We start from the raw sequence: 21731 nt of genomic DNA, 5'->3' as shown, positions 1-21731 counted from the left end.
CCCAGAATTCTAAATCAACGCCAGATGATCCTGGATAACAGCTCAAATCCAAGAAAAGGATGGTCTTAAAATAAAAAGCACCAACGCAGGCCAAAGTTTTTCCCACGCTTGTCACGATTTTACATTGCCGCAGAACGCGCAATTTGCAGCCCTCCAGCTACACCAGTGTCTGGCAAGTTGTTCAGCACAAGCGCCCATATCTTGCAATATGAGGACTGCACATAACTTGCACGCTGACGTGCACACCACCCGAATTGCGTACTTGCGTCCAAACAAGTTTCAAGCCAAGGAAAAGGCGATTCATGTTGTCTTGTCTCGATCTTGATCTTGATCTTATTGCCGCGGCTGTGTGCATAAAGATGTGGATCCGACAGGTCCCGCCGAGATTTGAACTCGGATCGCAGGATTCAGAGTCCTGAGTGCTAACCGTTACACCACGGGGCCGCCGCTTGTTGCACTAGCCATGTATTTGCCTGATGCAATCAGCCAATGCATCAGCGATGCACGGCTATCGCGCTCGTTCACACCACCGTCATGGGCGACGGTGTGAAAGTGGGCACCAAATCACGCAGCGAGTCTACCGTGCTCATAATCCAGCCATGCAACACCGTTCGACCGTTAAGACGCGTTCCTCTATTGCAGGCCGCTAGGCGCAGCAGGTGATGATCGGGGATGGTGGGCGCGCCGACGTCGGAGGTCATTTTGCGCCATTACCGGTAGGCAAAGCACGAGTGACTGGCTTCATCATGTTGTGGCTATGCGACGTTACCACACGAATGCCTGCAAGGAAATGGATCCTGTAATCTGGATCCAATTCTGGAAAGCTGCACGGTGCCCAAATGCACGGGAATGTTGGGGATACGGGTTAGGCCGGCAGCTGTCCCTCCAACTGCTCAACATAGCAAACACCGGAACTGCGACTCGCCGTGGTAAGCAATCATCATGCCGAGAGTGGGATAGGGACACCGCGCCTCTGGTCAGAGCACGCGACGTTACGAGCCGCTGCTGCTGGTGTATATGGACGGATGGCATACGCGATAGGCTAGACAACGCACAATGTCCTCAAAGGCTCAGTTGGGAAGAAGAGTAAAAGAATGCGGAGCTGAACCTAACACAGTAAACAAAAATGGGCGAGGCACACTAGAAAAAACCTTTACCTAGAATAGAAAATGAGTGGTTGTCACATGTGTCACAACCACGGAGTCTTGGCTTCCCTGTATACGTTCCCGTTTACAAGGTGAAGCCAAAATTGTCACCATCAGCCAAGCATAGCAACACTACCAGGACCTCAAGACAAGTTAAATCTCCGTCCGACCCTAGGGTCGTAATTATGCAAGGCGAAATTTGTTGAGTGTCTCGCAAACATCTAACAGCGATGCGCATTGTTCGCATGTGCTGGAACCTATGAACATACATAAACAATGAAAGGCATGAGACGAGCAAAAAGAAAACAAAAATGGCTACATCGAAAACGCCATGTCAGAAGTGGGATTCGAACCCACGCCCGGAGAACCGGACTGCGACCTGAACGCAGCGCCTTGGACCGCTCGGCCATCCTGACCCCTGCGAACTGCGCGAAGAAAAAAATTATCAGTGGGTCGGCTATGGCTTTGCATTGATGTGCTACCATTTAGTTACAATCAGCAATGTTACATCCTGAAAGTACGTCACTAGCGAGGACAACAACGCGAGGAAGAACCCTCTAAGACGATATGAAAGGGAGCCTGCCACCTTTTTTACCTTTCACTTGTTAAATCCGACGCGTCCCATGCTATCGGCGGTACCAGAGTTCTCGAGATCTTCCTGAATGTTTCAGAACTTTTTCTCCCAAGTTGGCGCTTTTGCGAGAAAGATCCCACGGGACTCCCTCTTCACCACTTTAAACCTAATACATTTAATGTGTATTGTTTTTCTAACAGGTTTGTTCTGCAATGTTTGCAGCACGCTAATTTGTCAAACTGATTGCGTTAGAAGTGCTAAAAATGCTTATAACTTTGCTTTTTGGAGAAAAAGCAGCTGAAAATTTGAGGCCCTTACCCAGCAAATTCCACGAAACGCTATATTAAGGCTTTTATTTCTCCCTCATGGCGTTTACCAAAGTGGATCTTTTCGAAGCGCGCTTTTGCGTTGGGAAACGGAGTATCGCACGGTCTACATGCAGTGGCGCAATGGCTTAAACGTCAACCAACGCGCTCCTCGGTAGCTGGTCCTGGCCGCTCGCTGTGCGAATCACAAACGTTCAATTGCACTGGCGTATTTGATAATGAGGGCCGGCAGCTCCCCATTTAATGCATATCTATTCTCCAAATGTGAAATTCCTCGTTCCTAACTGTGCATGTGGTCAAAGGTTTGAAATAATTGACATTTTATTCTCTCTTGTCCGGCTTTTAGACACCTCACACGCGATCTCTTCCATGTCACACAAAATTTAGATTCCCGTTTCAGTCATTTTTCGAGCACCGACACCATGCATTGATAAATGCACGAAAATAAACATGAACAACGAGAACGGTTAGGTGCTCGCGGCATGCCTCCCGGACTACATCATTAAAACGTGAAAACTGCGGCATAAGACGGAAGCGGAGACGGTGACGATGGGACCAATGGTGTCGTGGCGGGGCTCCTTATTAGGTCATGCCCGGCGGCTTTGCTGTTTCGCTTCTTCTTTTAGCAGGTTTAAGAGGCTAGCAGAGTTACGTCAAAGATGACTTTTGCACCAACTCTCTGTTTATATTTATGTTAACATACCGTTTGTCGTATTTTTAACAACATAAACTGAAAACAAAACCTAGCGTCAAATCCTCGTCACAGGCCGGTCGGGCTTCATATCAAAACGAAACCCAAGGCTGGATAGTTTCGTCGGAAATGAAAGACAGAGGAGGGGGACAGAAGCAGCTCTTCCCTCAACTCTGCTAAAACTTGGCACTTGCCGCTTAGCGCCGCATGGAAGCAAAGGGACACGCTGTCAATCGACCCCACGCCCCTACAAAGTTTTCAGAATTTCAGCTGTCACTGCGGTAATACCTCAATCAGGAAGATCACAAGGTTCCTCCTCCCCTCGTACTTATGCATTAAGATTCTAATTACCGAAAGGCGTCCACCATTCTGATTGTTCTGAACATATACATTTGTCTTTGCCAATGCGCTCAGTTATTACCGAGGCAGCAGCGGAAGCGTTGTTACTTGTCTTCTCAACCTAATGAAGCTTAGCCGGAGGCGGTCCTTTTTAACAAGGGACTCCTTTGATTTGTGTTTCCTTGCTCCAATTGGTCCATCGAGCAACGGATCCTCAATATTTGACACAACAATGGCTACAACAAAGTATAAACAAAAATGATCCTTCACACCGAACTACGCACGATAGAAGGTAATACCGGAAATCATGCAACCTGTTGAAAGAGAAGTCAGCTCTCTTATTTTACTGCGAGTAATACTGGAAACTATATGTAGGCGGATGGAAGCAATGACAGGTTTTTCAAGCTTGTTTCTTTAGATTTAACACTACGACAGTGGTGTAAAAAATATGTATGAAAAAATTGTGCTTGCTAACATTCGCGCAGCCACCCGCCTCATTCCTCAGTGTGGTATGCGGTTACATGTCTGAAAATTCCACGGGGGAAGACAAAGCGAAATCATCTGCGCAAATTTAGAACCATCGAACATGTTGAAATCAATTTTCGTAGGTACTGATCGTAGCTGAATACATTAGAACGTATGAAGCTTCATGATAAACTTAACATTTTGAATGCATCTGTTGTCTGAAACAGTAGGCCAAAATTTACGAAACATTAAATAGGTACCGAATTACAGTTATGTTGAGTGCTAAACGTGCCGTAACGGGAATGTTCCCGATCTAAACATTGAAGCCGTAATCCGCTATAATGAAACAAGTTCACTGATAATTATTGGTATGATTAAGAATGTCTTGAAAGTAAAGCTTTGTAAAAGGCTGCTTTAGACAGCACAACTTTTTTTCTTAGTAAATATGCTCCTCAATACGTCATTAATTGATAATGTCATCGTGCCTTGCAAAGCACTGATTGAGAGCCAATTGACGGTCGTTGTTTTATCTGGAATTCGTGCGCACGAACGACGGATGTAAACGAGTCAACAATTATGTTTTGACTGGCCTTGATCAAAGGATGGCTAATGAACTGGCAGAATTTCAATGACATTATTTTAGCGTCACGTATGCCTGGGTGACCTTGAAAAAATTCCGAAATCATCGCACTTTTTTAGTTTATAGCTTCATGCATGCAAGACGGTGCTTTGAATCGATACTAAATCGATACAGGCGTGCTCCCTGTTTAATTCTGAGTGCATTGGTGTACAATGTTATGCATTTCAAGCATACAATTATCTTATATGGCTACGTTATGCAACAACTTAGGCCCCGCGCGCGTTCCGTGGCATCGTAAGTTGCCGCCCGCCGGCCGCGCCGGCCGTAGATTACCGTGCAGTGTTCCTAACTAACCGCCGCTTTTCCGAAATCACAAAGGCTAGAGACGAATTGCTTGGTCAAACCACGCGCATTGTGCATGCCCCATAGACAACTGATAATTTGAACGCGATTGCACAACATGCCGGAGAGGCATCCCAAAAACCTTTGGAGGGCAGCTAGATGCGATCCGCCCATCTATCAGGTCGAGTCATCGCCATCTCGCATTTGCGCCGTGTCCGATGATCCAGACTGACATCTGATGCCACATTGCACGCTAAGGTGCCATCCGCGTTATTGTCACGTGGCCATCGTATGGACGCCAATGATCATAGCACACGCCGCCCGGTTCTGGTAGATGGATAAGTCACACGCGCTTGCAAACGGCAGGCCACCGTTGGCAATAAAATTTAACTTCAATAACGAAATGTTAAGTCAAAAATTAACAGCCGACAAACCTTTAAAAACAAAATTGTGACTTATGATTACTTATTTCCCTGACAGCATGCAAAAATATTTTCCTGGGTTGTATCCACGTCAGGCCCAGCGGGTGCAACGGCGTCCTAGCAAAAGGCAGACGTAGTTTGAGCCCGATCCATTTTTCATCGTTCTGGGGCAGTTTTAGTTTACAACGCGTCTTAATTTGTCGCAGATCTCAGCACAAGAAAGGGCTACATTTGGTTTTCTTGTCACACCCATGCCTAAGTTCAGTGGTTTCACGGGACGACGCCGGGGGTGCACCCCAGTTGTCAGGGAGCGCACGTGCGTCCATTGCACCCATCTGACTACCAGCCTGATTTTCTTTTTTTCTTGCTTGTTTGGATTATGACGATTTCACTTATTTTACGGCACCATGGTTTTAAAACCTGGTGGAAGTTTTGCACTTTTACCGTCAGATGTTACGAATTTTGAACGCGCAGTTGAGTTCCAGTCGTACGGCTGTACAAAATGGTGTGTTGAAACGATGCCAGCTACTGTCATGCCAGCTGAGGCAAAACTCAGCTAGAAAGAGGCAGAATTCTGAAACAAAGTATGGGGATTCTAAGTAATGTTTCAGAACGAACAGGAAGACGAGCCAGAAATAGACGCTTGGCACCACAGACAAAAAGAAGCGTTTTTCTTCCCTCTACTAACAAGTCCTATGGGCGACTCAACACAACCCTTTGAACCTCCTGATGGTGCTTTGTGTGCTTTGAACCTCCAATGTCAGTGCCTAACATGCTGTTCGGGGTAACAAGTGCGCGGCTCCGGTAACTCCGGAACCACATACGATTGAGTGTTAACGAGCGCTGCCCAGATTCGCACGTTTGAATCGCCTCGGTTAGCTCGTCATGAAGGCGTCAGTTCAAGTAGAGTTGGATTCATCGACGTAGTTTAACGCACAAAATCATGCGTACGACAGGTCCCGCCGAGATTTGAACTCGGATCGCAGGATTCAGAGTCCTGAGTGCTAACCGTTACACCACGGGGCCGCCGGTCAACCGCGAAACGAGTAAGAAAAAATGCTGGTCTTAGCTCAGGTCTTTGGTCGACAAGGCATGTTCTCCAGTAAAAGGTTGGTATGCGTAGCAGAAATAATCGGTTTGACCATATGGCTATGCGATATCACCAGACAAGTTTCTGTGGATAAGTGGATCCTGCATCTGATTCCAGGTTCCGCGCATCTGGCAACCATCGCAGCATCCAGATACACGGAAACGGTGGGAGTGCGGAAGGTTGCGGATTGACGGCCGTGTTTCCGACTTCGCATCAAAATTAACATTAGACCTGCGACGTCACGCGTCAACAGGAATACTTCGCATGTTCGGCAACGTCAGCTCCACCGCTGCTGAGGCAAAAATCGTCTCCCAGCCCACGGTCAACGATCAACTCCGAGGCCAAGGAGACAGCGATCAGCTCCTGGTTCAAGGAGACAACCGCTTCTCCTGCGACGACAATGACAGTACGGCATGGATTTCGCGGTTCTGTGCGTTACACCGGGGGCCAGCTGTATGAACATCTACTGTGGGGAGCCGGCATTCATTTCCTTGCCGTCAACCAAAATGGACACTGGGTGATTCAGTGCTGTTTCAAAGCTAGAAGCTTTCAAGACAGCAGTAGCGACTGCTAGCCACCCATCCGACAATGGCGAACCACCTGGTAGTAGGTCATCCAAGCTCTCCACTTCTGTAAAAATCTACCTGGTGCCTTTACATCCGAAGCGGCGTAGTCGAACGTTTCGGTGCATGACTGGAAGATAACTTTGTTCGAAGACTGCAAGACATTTTTACTGGGCACCAGAGACGATAGCAGCAGTACGGAGCTGGAGAGTGTAGTCGACCAGCAACTATCAGTTAGCTCGCTGCCGTAAAATTCGCAATGTGTGATGTATGGGTGCAATCAGAATTTGCGATGGGCCGGTGCTACCATGGGTTGTGACGGAGGGTTATCTTTTCGAGCGAGCCCGAGCTCATTGACGGTACCGACCGCTGCGAACAGGCTTAAAGCAATCATAGGATCTAGACGCCGCTGTGTTTGTCAGCTGTCGATCGGATCAAGCTACCTTTTTCTTTTTCTATGTACTTGAATATTTTTAAAGGTCTTACCTATTTACGAGAATCTTAGATAGTCGACATCTGATAACGAAATGAATTTCGTTTGAAATGTTGGGTCTTCCCCCGGTCTCATCCGTGCTCTTCACTTAGATGAGTTATTACTCAAGACTTGCTTGCCCTTCGCGCCTATTTGTGTAGGCAGGCATTCTACCCTTTTTGCATGTAAACGTTCTTGTCAAATCGTAGGCCTGCATTTTAGGCTACGCTAACGCTGGCGGTGGTTCATTCGTGATCCCTGTTGAATATTGCTCACTTGTGACGATAAGCACAGCTTGAAACGTCAACTACTGACAGAATAACCTTTGTTTGTTCTACAACGTGTTTAACCAGCACCTCATGGTAAATTGAAGTTTGATTTCTGGACATAGGAACTCTGACCGCATAATCCCATTATTTTCGTGTTATGAGTAAGCAAGCAAAGGCGAAGCCCGGATTGTTGTCGCCATCAATGTCGTTGAGATGATGCCAAAAGTTTTTCAATACCATCGACATCGACTCCCATCGACCGACATCGACTCACGCCCTTCAAGGCCCTTGGAAATCGCATTGTTAGTCATGCTGCTGTCCCAATTAGAGCCGTGCAGTGGTGTCAACAATATAGACGTTTAGGAATCAATCCTTAACCGTTACACCACAGGACAGTCGTAAGGAGCCAACCCAAAGCCATAGCCGACACCCAGGCCAATTCTTCAGCCGCTGCACCCATTGGTGTCAGGATGGCCGAGCGGTCCAAGGCGCTGCGTTCAGGTCGCAGTCCGGTTCTCCGGGCGTGGGTTCGAATCCCACTTCTGACAGGGATTTTGTAGCCTTGGTCACGTCCTTCCAATGAGCCTCACAATGCCGTTTGTGCCTTGTCCACGACATTGAAACAGACACAGTGATGTTAACGTGACGTTCATCAGGCCCCTCCTGGTATAATGATCCTTTGGAAGGGCAGACTTAGACCTATCGCGCCCCGCGCCCCGGTCGGCGGCGGTACTGGGAGCTCCGCTCTGTGCCTCGTCCTGCGCGCCTGCCAGTGGCTGTTGTGCGAGAGAGTGATCTGTGGGACGTGGCGTCGTGGATTCATGACGTGGCGTGGCGTGCCGTTGACCTGCGTGTGTGCCGTCGGCCAACGAAGCAATCTACTTCTACCGCGGAAAAGATGCATCGTGATTTTGCCAGCCATCTGGTGCCGCTGGTGTTAACCTACCTGCTCGTAACAGCTGCGCGACCAGCATCACAGCCGATACGATTGTTTACATGCAAACAAATATAGACTGCTTACATATACAAATGAGCGCGAAGTTCAACCAAGTCCCGAATAATAACTCATCTGAGTGAAGAGCACAACTTAGACCGGGACCAACTTAGACCATCCAACACATCAAGCGAAATTCCTTTCGTTGCCAGAAGTCGATTTCTAAGATTCTCGTAAATGGGTAAGACCTTTAAAAATATTTAACTACATAGAACAGGAAACAGTCCTATCAATCGACAGCTGACAAACACAGCAGTTGCTAAGCCCTATGATAGTTTAAAGCCTCTTGGCAGTGGTAGGTACCGCCAATCAGTTGGGACTCGCTCGAAAAAGATATGCCCCGTCGCAACTCATGGCAGCCCCCCCCCCCTCCCCCACAGTCGAAAATTCTGATTGCGCCCATATATCACATATTGCGAATTTTACAGCAGCGGGCTAACTGATTGTTCCTGGTCGACTACACTATCCAGCTCTGTACTTCTACTATCGTTTCTAGTGCTCAGCAGAAGTGTCATGCGGTCTTCGAAAAACTGCTCTTCCAGTCATGGGCCGAAACTTTCGACTACGCCGCTTCGGATGCAAAGACACCAGGTAGCTTTTTTACAGAAGTGGAGAGCTTGGACGACCTACTACCAGGTGGTTCGCCATTGTCGGATGGGTAGCTAGCAGTCGCTACTGCTGTCTTAAAAGCTTCTACCTTTGGAACAGCACTTAATCACCCAGTGTCCATTTTGCTTGACGGCGAGGAAATGAATGCCGGGTCCCCACAGCAGATGTTCATACAGCTGGCCCCCGGTGTAACGCTCAGAACCGCGACATCTATGCCGTACTGTGATCACCGTCGGAGGAGAACCTGCTGTCTCTTTGGACAATGAGTGCTCTTTGTCCCCTTGGCCTACGAGATCATCGCTGTCCTTGGGCTGGGAAATGGCCATTGTCCCAGCGACGGTGGAGCTGACGTTGCGGAACATGCTAAGCATTCCTGTTGACGGGCCACGTGCAGGTCTAACGTTAATTTTGATGTGAAGTCGAAAACACGGCCGTCAATCCACAATCTCCCACACTCTCACCGTTTCCGTGTATTTGGACATTGTGCAGGTTGCCCGATGCGAGGAGTCTGGATTCAGATACAGGATTTACTTACCTACAGGAACTTGTCTGGTGATATCGCACAGCCATATGGTCAAGCCAATTATTTGTGCTACGCATACCGGCCTTTAACTGGAGAACATGCTGTGCCGGCCAAAGATCTGAGCTGGGAGCAGCATTTTTTTTCTTGCTTTACAGGTCTGACCGACGGCCCCGTGGTGTAACGGTTAGCACTCAGGACTCTGAATCCTGCGATCCGAGTTCAAATCTCGGCGGGACCTGTGGCAAGTGTGCTTTTGTGTATTGAGGCACATCAATAAATCAAATTCTATAGGATTTGACGTCTACGTGAGGTACTACCCGGAGCGATTTAAACGTGCGAATTTGGGCTATTTAACGCCCAATCGTATGTGGTTCTGAAGGTGCCGGAGATGCACGGTTGTCACCTTAAACAATATTCTTAAACAATAAGGCTCGTTAGTAGAGTGAAGCAAAGCATTACTTTGTCTGTGGTACCAAATGTCCATTTTTGGCTTGCCGTTCTGTTCGCTTTGAAACATTACTTGCAATCGTTCTGCTTTGCTTCAGAGTTCTACCCCCTTGTAAGCAAATGTATCTGGCATCGTTCCAACACACTATTTTGTACTTGAGTGAAGCTCAACTGCGCGTTCAAAATTCGTAACATCTGGCGAAAAAAGCATGAAACTTCTACCAGGTTTTGCAACCATGGTGGCGTAAACTTAGTTAAGTCGTCATAATCCAGACAAGAATGAAGAAAAACAAACGAGAATCAGGTTGGTAGTCAGGCGGGTGCACTGGGTGCCAGTGCACCCGTGGGATCTGGGGCGCACCCCGGCAACGTTGCGTGCAAGCACTGAGCGTAGGCATGGCTGTGACGAGAAACCTGAATGCAGCCCTTTTTGTCCTGAGGTCTGCGACAAATGTTGAGGCGTTGTAAACTATACTCGTCCCAGCCCGGTAAAATATGAGTCGGGCTTTAACGACATCCGCCATTGGCTTGGACTCTGGTGTACCCCCTGGGCGTTTGGCCTCGCTATGGGCCTGACGTGAATGCACTTAGGAAAATATGCTTTGTATGCTATCAGGGAAATAAACGATCAGCGAGTCACAATTTTATCCTTAAAATGATTGCTTTCTGTTACTTTTTGACTTCACCTTTGGCATTGACGGTAATTCTTGTTGCCAACAGTGGCCTGCTGTTTGGAAGCGCATGTGACTTACCCATCTACCAGAACCTGACAGTGTGTGCTATGATCATTGGCGTCCATAGAATGGCCACGTGACGATAACGCGGACTGCACCTCAGCATGCAAAATAACATCAAATGTCAGTCTGGATCATTGCACATGGCTCAAATGCGAGATGGCGATGGCGACGGTCTTAAATATCGCCCTGATTAATTTTGATTTCGGTTTTATCTTCTATCGTGTTTACTTCCGTGTGGGGGATCATATTTGATCATCTTTGACTTAAATCTGCCAACCTCCCCCGAAAGAAGGAGCAAAACAGAACACAGCCGCCGCACATGACATTCTAATAACGAGCCACCGCCACGGCGCCATTGGTCCCATCGTCACCGTCTCCGCCTCCGCCTTATGCCGCAGTTTTAACGTTTTAATGATGTAGTCCAGGAGGCATGCCGCAAGCACCCAACCGTTCTCGTTGTTCATGTTCATGTCATACATTTATCGGTGTATGGTCTCGGTGCTCGAAAATTGACTGAAACAGGACCTAACATTCGCGTGACATTCTGGAGGAGATTGCGTCTGAGGAGTCACGAAGATAGCCAAAAAAAGATGAAATATTAATTCGTTCAGATCTGTGACCACAGGCACAGTGAGAAACGGGAGACGTTCAGAATTGGAAGGGATGTGCGTTAGGAGAGAAGCTGCCGGTCCTCATAGAATTCGTCAGTACAACTGAACGTCTCTGATTAGCACAGCGGCCAGCAGGGACCAGTTACTAAGAAACGCGCTGGTTGAAGTTTGGGCCGGTGCGTGTCTTTAGACCGTTTGACACTCCGTTTCCCAAAGCAAGAGCGCGCTTCGAAAAGATCCACATTGGTAAGCGCGGTAAGGGATAAATCAAGGCCTTAATGTAGCGTTTCATTGAATTCGCTGGATGACGGCGTCAGATTTTCATTTTTTTCTTAAGAAGTTTGAACATTTCTAGCAGTCATAACACAATCATTTTGACAATAGAGAAGGTGGCCGCCACCCTTTCACACCATCCTGGACGGTTCTTTGTCATAGTGTTGCCCTCGCTAGTGACGTACTTAAATGATGCCATATAATATTGCCGATTGTAATCTAATCGTAACCAATGAATGTAAGCCCATAGCCGACGCTCCGAGGAATTTTTTTTTCCTGGCGCGGATAGAAGGGTCAGGATGGCCGAGCGGTCCAAGGCGCTGCGTTCAGGTCGCAGTCCGGTTCTCCGGGCGTGGGTTCGAATCCCACTTCTGACAGACAGTTTTCGATATCAATACATTAAGAATTATAAAGTTTTGATTTTTTGTCCGTCTCATGCCGCTTGTCGTTGATTCAAGGACATGCCAACAGGTGCATCGATGCAAGCAAGTTTGTATAAGATGTTTGCAAAACACTCACCATATTTCTCCAGGTATCATCGCGATCTTGGGGGCAGATTGAAACCCAACAAATCTTGAGGTCTCGTTAGGGTTGTCATGCGTTGCTAATGGTGACAATTTTGACTTGATCTTGTTGACAGGAAAGTATACAGAAAGCCAAGACTCCATCAAGACTCCAAGACCACTCGTGGTAACCCCTCATTTTGTATTCCAGGCAAATATATTTTAGTGTGCTTCGCCTATTTTTGTTTACTGTCGTTGATTTTCCCTGTATTTTTTTACTCTTCTTCCCAACTGAACTTTTAGGAACATTGTGCGTTGTCTAGCCTGTCGTGTGTACTATCGGTCCATATGTACCAGCAGCAGTAGCTCGTAACCTCGCGTCACCTGACCAGAGGCGCGGTGTTCCTTTCCTACACTCGACATGATGACACTTCCTACCATGGAGTGTCGCACTTCTGATGCGTGTTATGTCGAGCAGGTGGAGGGACGACCACCGGCCTGACCCCTACCTCCACCGTTCTCGTGCATTTGAGCACCGTGCAGGTTTCCAGGTACCAGGAATCTGGACCCAGGTTACATGGTCCACTTTCTCGCAGGCATTCGTGCAGTGACGTCGCATAAATAAAATGATCAAGCCAGTTATTCGTGCTGTGCCTACTAGTAATGGCCAAAAATGACCTCCGATTTCGGCGCGTCCTAGAACTTCGATTACCATCACCTGCTGTGCACAGCGGCCTGCGAAAGTGGGACGTGCCAGTGATCGAAGGGTGTTGCGTGACTGGGTTATGAGCACGGTAGATTCGTGGTGTAATTCGCCGCCTACTTTCACACCGTCGCCCATGATGGTGGTTTAAACGAGCACCCATGAACATGCCATGTACGACGGCCTTTACGAAGCCAGTCGGCCCCGTGGTGTAACGGTTAGCACTCAGGACTCTGAATCCTGCGATCCGAGTTCAAATCTCGGCGGGACCTGTCGGATCCGCATCTTTATAAACAGAAACGCGGCGATAAGTCAAGACCAAAATTAAGACGCGACTACCGGGATCGACATTTCCGAGGCTTTAAACCTGGATGGACATAAGTGCGCAACTCGGGTGGTGTACGTCAGCGCACATAACGAAGTCCTCATATTGTATGAGATGTGCCCAAAGTGCGCGTTCCGCCACATGATGCTAGTTGACCCAACCGGGCTGGGGATTTTTACATTTCATGCAGTAAAAAGGTGCTATTTCACGGCCTGCGCGGGAACATTTTGGTCTGCGTTACTGCTTTCCACCACCTGCCAATAATTGCCAATACCGACACCCTGTTACGCACTATAACAAAATGTGTTTAACAAAAAAGTGAGAAAAGGCGTATCGGGGAGAGTATTTCAAATTCAACTTGACATTCATGACGTCATAATAACGTCATTCAAATTCTGCCACTCCATGAGCCATGCGATCAAGGTCAAAGAAACCGAATTGTCGATGCTTCCATATCTGGCGTTCATGAGCGCGATTTCCAGATATTGCGGCCGTCCATTGGCTCCCAATGAATGCTGTTCAAGGCGCAATGACATAATCAAACCGTGATCATTTACTACACAGAGCATTGCGCTGTCTAGAGCAGTCTTTTCGACTTAAAAAGTATACCAAGGGTTAGAAGTGAGGTTGTTTCATCAGATGTCTTGCTTGATTCAATATGAATGTGAAGCATTCCCTTAACCCGTAGCTGACGACCCGACGAATTTTCACTCTCTGATGACCGAGCGAGTCAAGGCGCTGCGTTCAGGTCGCATTTCGGTTCTTCAGGCGTGGGTTGCAATCACATTTTTGACATAGCATTTTAGATAACAATACTTTCGCTTTTTTTTTGCCCGTCTCGTGACGCTCATCGTGGATTTCAGCACATGCAAAGACTTGCATCGATGTAAGACATTTGCGTAACACTCAGCGGGTTTCTCCGGGCATGATTGCGACCCTGGAGTCGAATTGAGACCCAACATGTCTTGACGTCTCGGCGGTCTCGCTATGCGTTGCTGATCGTGACAATTTGGCATTCACTTTTCGGCAGAAACGTATACGGGAAAGACAATACTCAATGGCTGTGAAGCATGTCGCAACCACTCACTTCCTATTCTGCATATGCCCCAGCAGCAGCGACACTAACCTCGCCGCTGTCCTCCTGCCAGAGGCGTGGTGTTTCTTTCCTGTGCTCGGCATGATGACATTTCTTAAGATGGAGTGTCGCAGTTTTTATTTTGATTATGTTGAGGAGTTGGAGAGACAACCGCTGGGGTGACCTTTACCCCCAACGTTCATGTACATTTGGGCACGGTGTGTTTGGTTTCCAGGTACCAGAAATCTGGATCCAGATTACAAGATCCATTTCCTTATAGGCATTTGTGTGGTAACATCGCATAGCCACAGCATTATCAAGCCAGTTATTCGTGCTGTGCCTACCAGTAATCGCCCAAAAATGACCTCGGACGTCGGCGCGCCCCTTAACTCCTATCACCATCACCTGCTGTGCCTAGCGACCTGCGATAGAGGAACGCGTCTTAGCGGTCGAAGGACGTTGCTTGGCTGGAATATTAGCACAGTAGACCTGTGGCGTAATTCGCCGCCTACTTTCACACCGCTGTCCATGACGGTGGTGTGAACGAGCACGACATGAACATGTCTCGCACGATGTCATTTGTAAGCCGCACCAGCCCCGTGGTGTAACGGTTAGCACTCAGGACTCTGAATCCTGCGATCCGAGTTCAAATCTCGGCGGGACCTGCTTTCCATTTCCGTGGATCGAAACCTGGGTGGACACAAATACGCAACTCGGGTGGTGTTCGTATCAGCGCTCAAGTTATGTGTACTCTTCAGATTACGAGAGATGTGCGCTTGTCGTGCTGAGCATCTGGTCAGTCATTGGCATGTCTGGAGGGTTGCAAGTTGTGTGTTATGTCACAAAATGATAGTTATCCTAACCGGGTTAGGGTGTTCTTACGGTACCCGCGGTAAAAGAAATGGTACTTTTTCACAGTCTGATGGGAAAAACTGCTTTCTGCTTTGCTGCTTTTCAAGTTACGATCGCTCTTCTCTTGATTGCAACTGTTGTTCAGGATCATCTGGCGTTGTTTCAGAATTCCGGACAAATTACGCGTTTTCCGGCCGAGCGGCACCGAACCAGTTCCTGCCGTTGCTGAGCCTGATATTGGCGGTGTATGTTCCACCTTCCTGCCCGAGTCAGTACCTGGAAGATGATTGAAGATAGCATGGATAAAGAAGTGTCAGTGTTCGCGTATAACGTGGTGATAATCATGTGACCAGCCAAAGCTGTTGCTCTGCCCTTTGGAAGTACACTGTCGTCAACGAAGCAGTTCAAAATCATGGACGTCCTCTGACGAACTGCAAGATAGAAAAGGAAGTGGGATGTCTTCCAAACAGTGCAAAGTGAGATGCGCGTAGACTTGCGGAAAAAAAACTTCTGCTAGCCCTGTCGGAGCCAATGGGCGTGGTCTCCAACGAAGGCTGAAGACGAGAACAGCCAGTGTTGAGAATCTACCTGTAGGTCGCCTGTTTCCTGGAGTTTCAGGCGATGCGGTTGTCCTCCTGCGACTGTGAAAACCATGCTGGGAACGTTGTCGTGTTGCTGCATGAACGGGCGGCTCCGAACATCGAAATAAGTCATTAGCTGAAATGTGAGACGAAGATTCTGTGTCCTGACTGCCTGAACTAGCTTCTGAACATCAAAGTGGAAATATTGCAGCGGCTCCTGGTTCAATAGTGCCAGCAGGCCCGATATTCTCGCTGACTATTGTTGTTGCAAATGCACCGACGCCAGCGAGCAGGTCTCTATCCGTGTCACATATATTGGGGCCAACACGGAGCCACGCGAAGCCCTCCTCGGACTTCGCGAGACACCCGGTGCCGGCTGGAAGGTGCCGAAGGTGGTGGAACACTATCGCAGCCACGTGAACACAGCGATGAGCTGTAGCCATGCCACGATACAGCTCTCTTTCTACTGACGAATGAAGGATGGAATCCCAGGGAAAGACGACGATTCCCATGTAATCGCCGAATGCCTACTGGGTGCAATGAAGTGTAGCATCCCAGCCACATCTTTTTCCCAGACAAAACATGCGAAATTTTTAACGCCATGTCAGGACTAGGCTAGAAGTACGTAGACGCCAGAACAAGAACTTCAGTTAGATTAAAAAGAATTGTAATTTAACCAACAGTGAAAATAAGTTTATTCGAATCCTAAAAACCCAGCAATTACATATCCTGCTTCTTAAATTTCATTTAGAAACAACTGTGCAGGAACGAATGCTTGTGCGCGAATGAAACGACAACGAAAAGAACTGTCAGCACAATTTGTTTCTAGGGCTCTAGCGAGGTATTTGAATTCGCTACTACCATTACACAATCGTTGATATATTACGTCTTGGTTATTACGAGGTGCTTTTCGCTGGCATAACAACTCAAGGCAGGTCTTGGAACTATTTGTAGTGCGTTTCAGCATGCCACAAAATCGGAAGCACGTCCTTTGGCCGAGACTACTAGATAGCCAGTGTTTGGGAAGAATGAAATCCTGCAATGAAATCCGTCTTGTCAGCGATGGTATACTAGTGCAAAACGAAGACAAACTTCTAGAGCTGACCAGAGAACGCCATGATACGAGTCCCTGGTGCTGCTGTGTATGAGCAGATGGAAAACAAGGGGGCCTTAACGCTATCAGTTGGTAATTTTTTTGTCGCGTTTGCCACGGAAGTTGACTAAAACCTTGACGTAAACGATGTGCTGTGATTCGGGAGCGGGGATTACCGCTAATGTGTGAAGCGTCTGGTATGTTTGGTCAACTACTTTAAAACCAAAATGGATCATGTATTTGCTGGACTAGATGGTCTCATTCGACCGCGATCCCGCTCGTGGGAAAAGCGCAACTGGTCTCCTGTTGCACGCGAGAGCATACTGTCAAATCATGAGCCGAATTTAGTGACGGCAAGCCACAGCGCTGTTCACGATCAAGCTTGTTGGCTTGTCACGGACAACTGAATGTGGATGGACAACAGACTGTCATTACCATAAACGCGAAGGGACGACGCGAAGGGGCCTCGAGGTATGTAGGGCTTCACCCTGTCATAACCAAGCATTATGAACGCGTCTGACAGCATACGATGAATAGCATGCAATGTATATAAGTGCAACATCAATGCTAAGGAGCATAAGATATGACAAAGGAAACAGCACGCCTTGATGTTGAAAACATTCGTCAGAAGTGGTCTTCGAACCCACACCCGGAGAACCCGACTGCTACCCTAACGCATCGCCTTGCGCTGCTCGGCCATCCTGACACTCGCAGCTACTCCGGGGGAAAAAATTGGCTTCGGCTTTGGCTATGGCCTCGACTTCATTTGTCGCCAAACTTTATAAACCCAGGACCACACTCGTAAGTAATTAATCAGTCCTCTGCTGCATGTGAAGGCTGTTGTCAAATCCTGAATCTGTTTTATGTGACAAACGGGGGAGTGCCACCTTTGGGGATAAGAAAAGCTCTGTTACAACCTAAGAACCATTTAGTGTAAGAATAAGGCTTGGTAGTGCCGCGGCGGCGCCATCAACGCATAGCGCGGAGCTTATTTCAAGTATTTATAGTCCAAGCTACGCTGTCAATACTTGCTTCCGCACAACGCTTCTTTCTTTCTTGGCAGCCCCAAACCCAGTTTGCGACAGCTCCTGTTGTCGCGACTGCTATCGTTTCGATAAAACAGCAGAAATTGCAAAGGACACTTGTGATGTTAAGCTGACTGGAGGGATCACTTTTGTGCTGTTTTGGCCCGCTTATTGCGGGCCTGCGGGCTTAAAAGGGGCATCTTTACTAGTATGAATGGCGTCAATACAAATGTACGTTTGTGACGGGCACAGCGGGTGGTGAAGACCTTTGGTGGAAACTTGAACCAGTGCGTCACTGTGGACCACGTGTTGCTTTGTTTCCCAAATTAAGTGTGCTGCCGAAAGAGCCGCTATGCTTTATGTCATGGGACATAAATCAAAGCCATAGCATGATGTTTCGTTTAATTTGCGTGATATCAGCCTCATATTCATGCATCTTTTCACGAACAGGTGTTTCAAATTTTTGCACCCTTTATTACGCATGCATTTTGACGAATAAGTGTACGACAAACATTGCAGAACACTCACGTTTGAAAAACAAGCCACATGAAGAAATATCACTTCCATAGTGGTAGGCAGATGTTCCAGTGACAGTCGTACCGCCGGAGCGTCTACTTCCCATTGAAATTCGGAGCTATTCAGAACGATTTTGAGAAGACTAGCATTTCCGATCAAAGCGGAAGCGCATAATCCAAAAATGAAAATTTATACAAATGTGGTATGCTCCCTTTAGCTGGTAGCGGTGATCATAGTCCACGTTTTCGTTTATCAACAAAGAAGGGAATATGAAATCCGGATAGCCACCACCACCGATGCATAGCAGTCGTGCCAGTAGATCTTCTGTCATAAAGGGTCTCTGTCTGCCCTCCACGAGGATTGTTACCATACCCGGAGAGGCCCGATGAACATTACATAAACATCGATGTGTCTCGTTCGATGTGGTGGATAAGCAGTAAGCGGTGTTGGAAAGGGCGTTGAAAGGACAGAACTTAGGTTACGAAAACCCTGTCAGAAGTGGGATTCGAACCCACGCCCGGAGAACCGGACTGCGACCTGAACGCAGCGCCTTGGACCGCTCGGCCATCCTGACACCACTGACCGTCGCGGCTGAAAAATTGGCCTGGGTGTCAGCTATGGCTTTGGATTGATTTGTTGCGATTGGGTAATAAACGTCCATATTGGTGACACCACTGGACGACTCCAACTGGGACAACGGTATGACTAACAACGCGATCTCAAGCTGTGCTTATGATTACAAGTGAGCAAGATCCAACAAGGATCGCGGGTGAAACAGTGCTAACGCTTAGCGTGACTTACAATGCAGGCTTATGAATTGACAAGAGTCCTTACATGCAAAAAAGAGGCTGCTTGCCTGTACGAACGGGCGCGGAAGTCAAGCAAATCTTTAATAATGACTCATCTGAGTGAGGGACACAACTCAGACCAAGAGGAGACACGACATATCGAACGAAATACGATTCCTTAGCTGATGTCGATAATCTTAGGTTCTAGTAAAAAGGCAATAGTGAAATAAGCTCCTCGTTATGCATCAGTGGTGCTGCACTGGCACCACCCAGCACAATCCGTACACGTAAATGGTGCTTAGGTTTTAAAAGGGTTTTATTATATTCCCCGAAGTGGCACATTCCACTAATGTCCTATGAATCAGACTCAGGGATCGACAAGTTCGACATTCAGAAGGAAACTGGTTTATTACCTGCGATGGTGACCCCGGCTTATGAAATTTGGCGAAAAATCAAGCCAAAGCTATAGCCGACGCCAAAGCCAATTTTTCACCCGGAGTGATTGCAAGTGTCGGGATGGCCGAGCGGTCCAAGGCGCTGCGTTTAGGTTCTCTGCGCTGCTTTGGGTTTGGTCCGGTTTTCCGGGCGTGGGTTCGAACCTCACTTCTGACAGACGTTTTCAATATCAAGCTATATTTTCCCCTCTGTCCTTTATTATGCTACTTCGCACTGATGTTGCACTGATGCTTATAGTATGCCGTGCATCGTATGCTGTCAGGCACGTTCATAATCCTTGGTTTGTCTTTGTTTTGTAATATTTCACCATCGCTGAGAAGATGGATCCCAAGACAAAGTTAGCACTCTTTCCAAACACTGATTATCTGGTAACCTCGACCAACGTGTTTCCGATTTTGTAGCATGCTGAAAAGCGCTAGAAATACTTTTAAGATCTCTTTGAGTTCTTATGGCAGCGAAAGACACCTTCCAGGAACATAGCCGTAATTCATCAGCGATTGCGTTCTGGTAATTGCAAGTTAAAATTCTTTGTTAAAACCCTAAAATAAATTGTGTTGGTGGTAGATCTCGTTTCATCTGCGTACAAACATTCATTCTTGCACGATTGTGTACGCCTAAAATTCAAGAAGCGGGGTGTGTAATTCCTGCGTTTCTGCGGTTCAAATAAACGGATTTTCGAGGCTGGTCCAACTGCGATTTCCTTTAATCCAATTTAAGCTCGGTTTCTGGCGTCAACGTACCTCTAGCTCAGTCCTGAGATGCTGTTAAAAATGTCGCATGCTTCGTCTTAAAAACAAAGATATGGTTGGATGTCATGGCAATCTTCGTCGTTCCCTGGGGTCCCATCGTTCATCCGTTGGCAGAACCAGACCTATATCGTGGCATAGCTACAGCTCATCGCTGCGTTCACGTGGCTGCGATTAAGTTCCGCCTCCTTTGGCACCCTCCAGGGCGGGCGTCGCGCGGCTCCGTGTTGGCCCCACTGTATTTGATACGGATAGAGACCTGTTCGCTGGCCTCGGGATCCTTTGCAACCCCATTGGCTAATGGAGAGTTGATGGTCATCTCACTTTGCACGATTTGTAGAACTTCCCACTTCCTATTTTAGCTTGCAACTCGTCAGGGGACGCCCAGCATCGGAACTGTTTCGTTGACGACGGTGTACTTCCATAGAGCGGAGCAACAACTTTGGCTGGTCGTATGATTATCACCACGTTATACGCGAACACTGACACTTCTTTATCCATGCTGTATTCAATGATCTGACATACTGACACGGGCAGGTAGGTGGAACATACACCGCCGATATCACGCTCAGCAGCGGCGGGAACTGGTTCGGTGCCGCTGGGCCGAAAATGGGTCCTTCGTCCAGAATTCTGAAACAATATGATCCTGAATAATAGCTCAAATCCAAGAAGAGGACAATGTTAGAATCAAAAAGCAGCAACGCAGACCAAAAAGTTTCTCGCGCTTCTCACAATTTTATGTTGTCGCAGAGCGCGCCCCTCGCGGCCCTTCAACTACGTCAGTGACTGGCAAGATGTGCAGCACGACAGGCGCCAGTCGCTCGCAATTTGAGGGCCGCGCATGATTGGCGCACTGCATTGAACACTACTCAGGTTGCGCACACGTGTCCATCCAAGTTTCGAGCCACGGAAAGGTCTATTTCGGTAGTCTTATCTTAATCTTGATCTCGATCTTGTCGCCACGGCTCAGGGCATAAAGACATAGATCCGACAGGCCCCGCCGAGATTTGAATTCGCATCGCAGGATTCAAAGCCCTGAGTGCTAACCGTTACACCACGGGGCCCCGCGCGTTATACCAGCCATCATGCATGGCACGTTTATATTGTGCTCGTTTATACCACCGTCATGGGCGGCGGTGTGAAAGTAGAACACTCCCTTTAAACTAACCGCTTGACCATCTGTTGCCGTTGTGTAGAAGATTGGGGTAGGTTTTTTTGCAGGGTAGGTTGTCATGTAATTCAACGTGATATTTGCTGATATATGGATAGGAGATGTTGTGATAAGGTAGTTGCTGATGTTGCATGATAAGAATTGCTTTTGGAAAATATTAAAAAAGGGACTTTGGCAATCATTTAAAAATTAACCACATCCAAAAAGCTTAAGAACTGTATTTACCCGTCTCCCACTCCTTGCAAGCTCCATGCTCGCGAGGCTGGCAAGTCAAAGCGGCTCAAAGTTACGACAAATTGGTTTTTAGGCAAGGCGAAATATGGATACATGCATGAATAATTACTTGCATTGCCACCACAGCATCGTTTATAAGAGGTAGCGAGCACGTCTAACACGTGCACATGGTTTCATTTGGCCGTCGGCGG

The 21731-nt window shown here is 47.7% G+C and overlaps 4 non-coding genes across 4 annotated transcripts; 2 read left to right on the top strand and 2 right to left on the bottom strand.

Annotated features, from left to right (window-relative positions):
* Window positions 1-1477: 1477 nt before the first annotated feature.
* On the bottom strand, window positions 1478-1561 carry TRNAL-CAG (transfer RNA leucine (anticodon CAG)). The gene has a single exon. It is a non-coding gene; the product is annotated as a tRNA-Leu (tRNA).
* A 6181-nt stretch (window positions 1562-7742) lies between these two features.
* TRNAL-CAG (transfer RNA leucine (anticodon CAG)) lies at window positions 7743-7826 on the top strand. The gene has a single exon. It is a non-coding gene; the product is annotated as a tRNA-Leu (tRNA).
* Window positions 7827-11765: 3939 nt separating this feature from the next.
* Window positions 11766-11849, top strand: TRNAL-CAG (transfer RNA leucine (anticodon CAG)). Its single transcript has one exon. It is a non-coding gene; the product is annotated as a tRNA-Leu (tRNA).
* Window positions 11850-18635: 6786 nt separating this feature from the next.
* On the bottom strand, window positions 18636-18719 carry TRNAL-CAG (transfer RNA leucine (anticodon CAG)). The gene has a single exon. It is a non-coding gene; the product is annotated as a tRNA-Leu (tRNA).
* Window positions 18720-21731: the final 3012 nt, after the last annotated feature.

Source organism: Pollicipes pollicipes, unplaced genomic scaffold (genome assembly GCF_011947565.3).
Source record: "Pollicipes pollicipes isolate AB1234 unplaced genomic scaffold, Ppol_2.1 Scaffold_2555;HRSCAF=2994_pilon_pilon_pilon, whole genome shotgun sequence".
NCBI lineage: Eukaryota > Metazoa > Arthropoda > Thecostraca > Pollicipedomorpha > Pollicipedidae > Pollicipes > Pollicipes pollicipes.
Note: the sequence above shows the minus strand (reverse complement) of the source record. Positions and strands in the feature narration are given on the sequence as shown.